Consider the following 8,340-nt stretch of genomic DNA (forward strand, 5'->3'; position numbering starts at 1 on the left):
GGGGGGTGGGCTGAGGGTAGAACCAAGGAAAATAACACCAACAGGAGTCTCTACAATGCACTTTATTTGAAAGGTTTAGCATTCGATGAAAAATTACTTGCGTGACAAAATACAGGACCACATGACCAAAAACCAAGAAGAAACACACATCTTAGAAACAAACCCAGAAGTAAGCCAGGTATCAGATTTAGAAAGTTGCATTTTATATATAACCATGCTGAAAAAGTTCAAGAAAATAGAGGGCAAGATGAAGAAATTCACCAGAGGGCATTCTAGAACTAAAGAAAAAATATAATATCTGAAAAGGAAGAACACATAATAGAACACATAATAAAGCAGAAGACAGAGTTGGTAAACTACAAGATAGGTTAATAGAACATAACAAATGGAAGCAAGAGGAAAGAACTAATGAAAAACAGAAAAAAAAATATTGGAGAGAAGTGGGTCAACGTGCAGTAATTGGAATCTCAAGAGAAGAGATAAAGAACAATAAGAAGGAATATTTGGCCTGTAAAATCCAAAGCATGATAAAGACCAAGAAAGATGCACCTCAGCACATCTTATTAAGACTTCTTAAAACCAAAGACAGAATCTTAGAAGAAGCCTGAGAAAAGGCTCTACCTTCAAAGGAGCAGTAGTGAGACAGACAGCCAACATTTCAACAGAGAAGATGGAAGTGCAGAGGCAATGAAATAATGTATTTAAAGTGCTGAGAGGCAGTATACACCACCCTAGTACTCGGTGCCTACTTAAAATTACCCTTCAGAAATGAAGGTGAGAAATAGACATGTTCAGGCAAGGAAAAGCTGAGACTTTGTTGCCAGAAAACCTGCTACAGAAAAAATAACAAAGAAAGTTTTCAGACAAAAGGAAAATGAACCCAAAGAAAGACATGGAATTGAAGGAAGAAATAGAAAGCACCAGAAATAGCAAATATATGCATAAATACAAATAAGTATTTCCTGAATATTGGCTACACAAAGCAACGATAAAATAAATTGTGGGGTTCAAATTATGTAGAATTAAAATGCATGGGCACAAAAACACAAACGGCAGTAGAGTTTAAAAAGAGTTAAGTTATTCTAAGTTTATATTATAAGGGAGTTACAGAGGTAATAATTTGTATGAGATTGTAATAAGTAAATGTGCCTGTCTTAATCCCTGACTTGTAAAAGTTAATAGAGGGAAATAATGGAATTTAAAAAATGTAATGGTAAAAAAAAAAAGGCAAGTCATGAAAAACGGAGCATATAAAAGAGATGAATCAAATAGAAATAAATCCAAATAGTTGAATAGTTCATTAAATAAAAATAGTTTACTGCAATCTAATGACTAAGGTTATTAGAGACTAGGTAAAAATATAAGCACTAAAATGCATCTATTTGCTTATTTTAATAGACAAACCTTAGTTAGAAAGCAGAAAGTTTGAAAAATAAAATATATGGAATGAAAGAATCATTCAAACAGTAATCAAAAGAAAAGTTGGTGCAGCTATTCAAATATTCTATAAATTAATCTTTACAGACAGAGGCATTGCCAGAGACACAGGGGGACATTTCCTCCTGATAACATGGTTAATCCACCAGAAAAAAATATTAGAATCTTAAGTTCGTATTTACTCAGTTAAAGTGAACAGAACCAGAAGGACAAATAGAGAAACCTACATAGTGGGGATATTAACACACCTCCGTCAGGATACAAGAGTGATGCTGGTCCCGTCACTTGCAAACTCTTAACTTCTAAAAAGGTTAAGAAAGAAGCTAACCCGGCCTTCCCAGGGAGCATCCCGGCTATCAAAAATCCTTGCTGCGAGCCAACCGCAGATGGGCCCTCACGGAGAAAACCCGGGCACGCTCTTGTCAAGAGCTGGTCAATGAATCCTTTCTGAAGGAACACAGCCTCTTTATGGAGTCGGCTAGTTTTGAGTGGACACACGTTCCCTTGTATTTAATTCCTGTGCCCAAATTCATTGCTCTTTTCATTCAAAAGTAACCTCAGTACTTCCCCAAGGTTACTCATTTCAAGGTCTGAACAGTTTCCTATTTAAAAAATGTGGGGCTAGGGGTTGGGACTTCTTGGCAGCCAAGATACTAGTGGTCACCTACATCTGAATCTTTCCAAACATCCTCTAAAAGGCATGCAGCTCGACAAGCAAAACCACACAGACTCCATGCCTTCAGCGTATCTACATGACAAAGAATACTAAACATGTGAAATTACCTACAGATAGAAAAATAAACACTGATTTCAAACAGAGCTATTCCCCCAGCTCCTGCTGCAGAAAGCTGGGTGGGCACAGAGAGCTGGGAAAGGCTGCGTGGAAACAGAGGTGGAACCTGAGCTGAGAGCACTCCCAGAAAGAGAAATCCATCATAAATGGGAAAACTCCAGAGTCCTGATAAATCAGGGCACTGACTACAGCAAAGGCTCTTAGACGTGCATGTGAGGTTTGAGGTGCGGCCTCAGAAAGGCAAGTCTGTGGGGGAAGGACTGTGCCCTGTGGAGAGGGCATGGCGACGGAACGACGGCGGGAGGGAAACAGGATCACACAAGACACTAAGACGTGGAGGAACACACCCCCTTCTCCACGCTCACCCCAAGGGCTCTTCGCTATCCTGACAAAAGAGCGTCTCTTGGATGCAGAATCTCGTAAACCACCCCGACTTGCCAACCCTGTTCATAAAATGCAACTATGTAAGGTCTTACTCCACAAAATGAAGCATGTGACCTCTCTGAAGGGGGTCAAAAGAAAAGATAATCTAGGAGTCCAAGCTTCCAGATTTTCCATTCTCATCCTGGCTCAACTGCTTTCAGAGCCATTGTAAGGTCAGACAGTCTCTCTCTCTCTCTCTCTCTCTCTCTCGCTCTCTCTCGGATAGAAGAGTTGAGATTTTGGGAAAATGTTAGCAAAAGAAAAAAGCTATTGTAAAAATAAAACAGATTATTAGAGCTTAAAACATTTAAGTGATTAAAAATTACTGCCCCCTCCAATCAAAATGAAACAGAAGGAAAGAGCAAAAGACACTCGAAATTGCATTAGGTATCCTCAAACAAGCATTGGAATATATGAAACTCACCTTGAGATATAAATTAAAAAACTAAGAACAGAAATGGGCGCACACCCAAGAGAAAAGAACTCGGAGGAAGAAATGAAGGAAACATTGATTGAACTTAAGAAAGAAATAGAAGAAAAAGACAAAAAAAAACCCATAAAAAATAAAGACTAAATCAAAAGGTAAGCAAACAAGTATAGAGTTAAGTGAAAATGGAATGATACAAATGATGGAGAACAGAAAATCAACCAAAGGAATGAAAATGAGATGAAGTAAAAATGCAAAAGTGTCAAAAGAAAAAGAGGTTAAAATAGAAAATAGGTAATGAGAGCCAACTACAAATAATTGGAGTCACCGAAAGGAAAACCTAAAATGCAACAGAACTTTTCAGAAATAGAAGCTCTGAATCTACATACCTGGACTCAGCAGGTACCTGGGAAAATTCAGTTGGAATAATAAACTCTCAGACATATCTCAGTAAAACTGTTAGATGTTTAAAATAAAGAAAAAGTCGCCGAAACCGGTTTGGCTCAGTGGATAGAGCGTCAGCCTGCGGACTGAGAGGTCCCGGGTTCGATTCCGGTCAAGGAAAAAATCCTTAAGTCCTCTGAGAAAAATATCAAATAACTTTAAAAGACTAAATAAATAAATAAATAATTAGAATAGCACCAACTAATATACAAAGCAAGGCAACCGAAATTTCATTTACACTAAATGGAGAATTAATTCCCATAAGATTAACTCTCCCACAAGTAACGACTATAAGCATTAGATACCTGAAGGAACTGGGGAGGATCTAACAGCAGCAGAAAATAGAATGAAGAGTGTCTACACATGGATGAAGGGAAGGACACTGGATAAGCTTCCGTTTTTTAAAAAAAACTTTTTAAAAAATATATTTTATTGATTTTTTACAGAGAGGAAGGGAGAGGGATAGAGAGTTAGAAACATTGATGGGAGAGAAACATCGATCAGCTGCCTCCTGCACACACACCGCCCCCTTGACTGGAATCGAACCTGGGACCCTTGAGTCCGTAGGTTGACACTCTATCCACTGAGCAAAACTAGCTATGGCAAGCTTCCATTTTTATGGTGTTTGCCTAATGGCATGACCCAGTTGGCATCACACAAATGGCTGACATTCTAGTAGAAGACACACAACCTTACTGGGTTTAAAAAGCGAAGGAGAGCATTAGCAATCATTGAGCTGGGAAGTAAATGAGGAAATTCAGGAAAAAAGAAATACAGAGAAAGAGAGAGAGAGACCAAAATTGTGCGTGAAACTCTGCCCAAATCCCTGTCTGATACTTGAACTATGCATGAACCTATTTAGCTAGGTTAGATACAAAATATCAACACACATCAGAGGGACACTGCAGAATCCAAAATTGTACAGCACATTAGTCATGTTTTAAATGTTTAATTTTTTAAAAGTACAGGCCACAATGGAATTAAACTAGAAATCAATAACGGAAAGATAACTTGAAAATCTCCAAGTATGTGATTAAATAACACATGGGTCCAAAAAAAATCTCAAGAGAAATTTAAAAATATTTTTAACTACATGAAAATGAAAACACAGCTTATCAAACTTTGTGGATGCAACAAAAGCAGTGCCTAGAGGGCAGTGTTTAGCATAGTATTAGAAAAGAAAGATCTAAATCAACAATCTTCATTTCCATCTTAGAAAACTAAAAAAGAGAGAGCGAGAGCAAATTAAACCAAAGTAAGCAGAAGACAAGAAACAATAAGAATTACAGCAGAAATAAATGAAATTGAAAAAAAAAAATCAATAGGGAAACCCAACAAACCCAAAGTTGGCTCTTTGGAAAGATCAATATAACCAGTAAGCCTTGGGGTGAGTAAGACAACAGGGAGAACAAAAAATAACTGATATCAGAATTGAATCCCTACAGGTCTTATGGAAATTAAAAGCATAAAAAAATGAATAGTATGAACAGCTATAACCTAGATGAAATGGACCAATCCTTGAAAGACACAATATGCCAAAACTCTCACAAGAAAAAATGGATGATCTGAATATGTCTTATCTATTAAAGAAATTTAATCAATAATTGATAACCCTCAAAATCAGCAAGCATGAGTCCATACTGGTTCAATGGGGAATTCTACCAGCATTTAAGGATGAAATTATGTCAGTTTTCTACAAGCTCTTCCAGGAGACAGAAGCACAAGCAATGCTTCACTCTGCGAGGCCAGCATCACTCTCTCCACAGACAAAGACATTACCAATATCTCCCATGAACATAGAATCAAAAATCCTCCACAAAATCTTAGCAAATTTAATCCAACAAAGTATAAAAGAATTATACACTATAGTCAAGTGGGGTTTATCCTAGATGCAGGAGGCTGGTTCAACATTAGAAATCCATTAAAGTAATCCATCACATCAATAGACAAAAAAGGAAAATACATGATCATATCAATAGCTGCAGAAAACACATTTGACACAACCCAACACATATTCGTGATAAAAACTCCCAGTAAACTAGGACTGGAGGGGAACTTTTTTGATCTGATGAAGGCTATTTACAAAAGCTTACAACTAACATATACTTCATAATGTGAAGCTTGAAGCTTTCCCACTAAGATCGGGAACAAGGCAAGGATGTCCTCTCACCATCCTTTTCTGTATCATACTCAAGTTCTAGTTGGTGCATTCAGACAAGTAAGGGAAACAAAAGATATGCACAATGAGAAGGAAGGAATAAGTCTGTATTTGTTGACAGGTGACATGATTGTCTATGTAGAAAATCTGAAAGAAATGACAAAAACACACAAAAAAACCCTCCTGGAACTAATAAGTGATTCCAAGGTTGCAGAATGCAAGGTTAGTACACAAGAGTTCATCACTTAAATACTAGAATGCAATTTTCAATTAAAAACATAATAGCATTTACATTAGCACTCCCAAAATGACATACTAGAAGTTGAGTATAAATCTAACAAAATAAGGACAAGATCTATATGAAAAACTACAAAACTGATGAACAAAATCAAAGAACTAGATGAGTGGAGAGATATTCCAAGTTCATGGATAGGAAGACTTAACATTGTCAAGATGTTCATTTTTTTGCAACTTGATCTATAGATTCAATGCAACCCCAATCATTATCCCAGCAAGTTATCCTGTGGATATTAACAAACTAATTCTACAGTTTATATATACAGGCAAAAGACCCAGAATAGCCAGCTCATCATTGAAGGGGAAGAACAAAGTCTGGTACTGACACTACAGACTTTACAACTCATTGTGGTGTTGGCAAAAGAGCAGACAAATATATCAATGGGACAAAATAGAAAGCCCAGAACTACGCCCCCATAAGTATAGTCAACTGACCTTCACACAGGAGCAAAGGCAGTACAATGGATCAAAGGCATTCTTTTCAACAAATGGTGCTGGAACAACTGGACATCCCCACGCAAATAATAATAATTTGGACACAGACCTACACCCTTCATATAAATTAATTCAGAATAGATCATAGACCTAAAGGTAAAATACAAAGTTATAAAATTTATAGGAGATGACATAGGAGAAAAGCTAGATAAACTTGGGTTTAGTAATGATTTTTTTTATACAACACCAAAGGCACAATCCATGAAAGAAATAATCGATAAGTTGGACTTCATTAAAATGTTAAAACTTCTGCTCAAAAGAATGAGAAGACAAGCTAAAACTGGGGAAAATATTTGTCAAAGACAAATCTGATAAAGGATTGTCACTGAGAACATACAAAGAATCTTTAAAACTAATAAGAAAACAGATAACCTGATTTTAAAATGGGCCTAAGACCTGAACAAATACCTCACAGAGAAGATATGCAGATGGCAAATAAGCACATTAAAAGATGCTCCACATCATATGTTACCAGGGATGAGGACGTTTTCCCGGACTATCCAGGTGGGGCCTAATTGCTCCCACTCATGTCCTTACAGCAGGAGGCAAAGGGAGGTTTCAGACAGGAGCGGGGAGGCCATGGAAGAGACTACGCTTATTCTTAGGAAACACACTTGAAAGATTGCGGGAGCGGGGGGTGTGAGAATAAATAAACGAAAAGTTCCAGGGAAGGCTCCCTGACCCTCCCCCGCTGCCCCTCTTCATCTGGGCCACACATCTGCTCAGCCAGGCCCAGGACGGCCAGCTTCGCGACCCCTCCCTCCTGAACCCAGGGCCAGATCAGCAGTAGGAAGCCTCCATTCAGAGCAGGGCTGACTGTGCTCCTCCCAGGGCTGAGTTTGGGGTTGAAAATGCAGCAAAGACCAGAGCAAGTCAGGCCCCGCACACCGTGGGCAACAACAAACGCTGTCTGCACTGCAGTTCTGCGTGCTGGGTTCCGTCAGCTTTTCCTAAGGGCCCTCCAAGTTCCTGGAACCCTGCGGGGAGACAGTGCCCCCTACCCTGACCACACCAACCTGCCCCGAGGCCACCCGGGGCCTTAGCGCGTGGCCGGGCCCTCCCTCGGTCTTGGACCCTCCCAGCCCCCCAGCCCCTGTTCCCTCTCCTTCTCAGAACATTCCCGAGGCTTGGCCTCCCTTCCCACTTTCCTTGGTTTGCAGGCCTCCTTTCCAGATCCATGTTAAACCCATCACTTTTCTGGCCTGCACGCGCCCTGACACACATCACTCTCTCCCCCCGCCCCCCCTCCCAGGGCTCGGAAAACCCAGTTTCCTCTTCATTAAAAACGTCTGACAAGACAGCGCCTCTCCGACACTTCGTCAAGGCCACGACGGGCGCAGAGCTTCGGGGCTGCCTGGGTGATGTGTGGGGCCAGCTGGGTGTTTTCTTTGTGCAGTCTCATGGAGAATTCCAGCGTAGCTCCAGGATCTGGGTTCCACCTTCAGGGTTGCCACGCTGGAGCTCAGCCCGTTCAATTGATGTGAAGGAAAAGATTATAAGGCTGACGGTCGGCTTTTAAGGGTGCTGGTGTCCAGGATTAGAATCCTAAAAAACACGGCCCTCTCAAAACACAGCCGAAGTGGGGAACTCCGCCAGGAATCAAATTTCCAGCCGGCTGCCCCGTGCTCCTGCACACCCTTCAGGAACCCTCGGGGCGCTGCCTCGGGCCCAGGGCCACCCGGAGGCCTTGGAGCAGCAGGGAAACCATCAGGGGTCAGTAGATGCTGACTTTCTATTGGGAAACCTCTCCATGCGGTTTGAGGTTATGTATTTGGATACTATTTTCCTCATTCACCATTTATTTTCTTAAAATTATCAGCTCCCTCGGATTCTTGTGGCAAGGGGCTTCCAGTAACGTCTGCGGCG

Source organism: Myotis davidii, unplaced genomic scaffold, assembly GCF_000327345.1.
Source record: "Myotis davidii unplaced genomic scaffold, ASM32734v1 scaffold77, whole genome shotgun sequence".
Classification (NCBI taxonomy): domain Eukaryota; kingdom Metazoa; phylum Chordata; class Mammalia; order Chiroptera; family Vespertilionidae; genus Myotis; species Myotis davidii.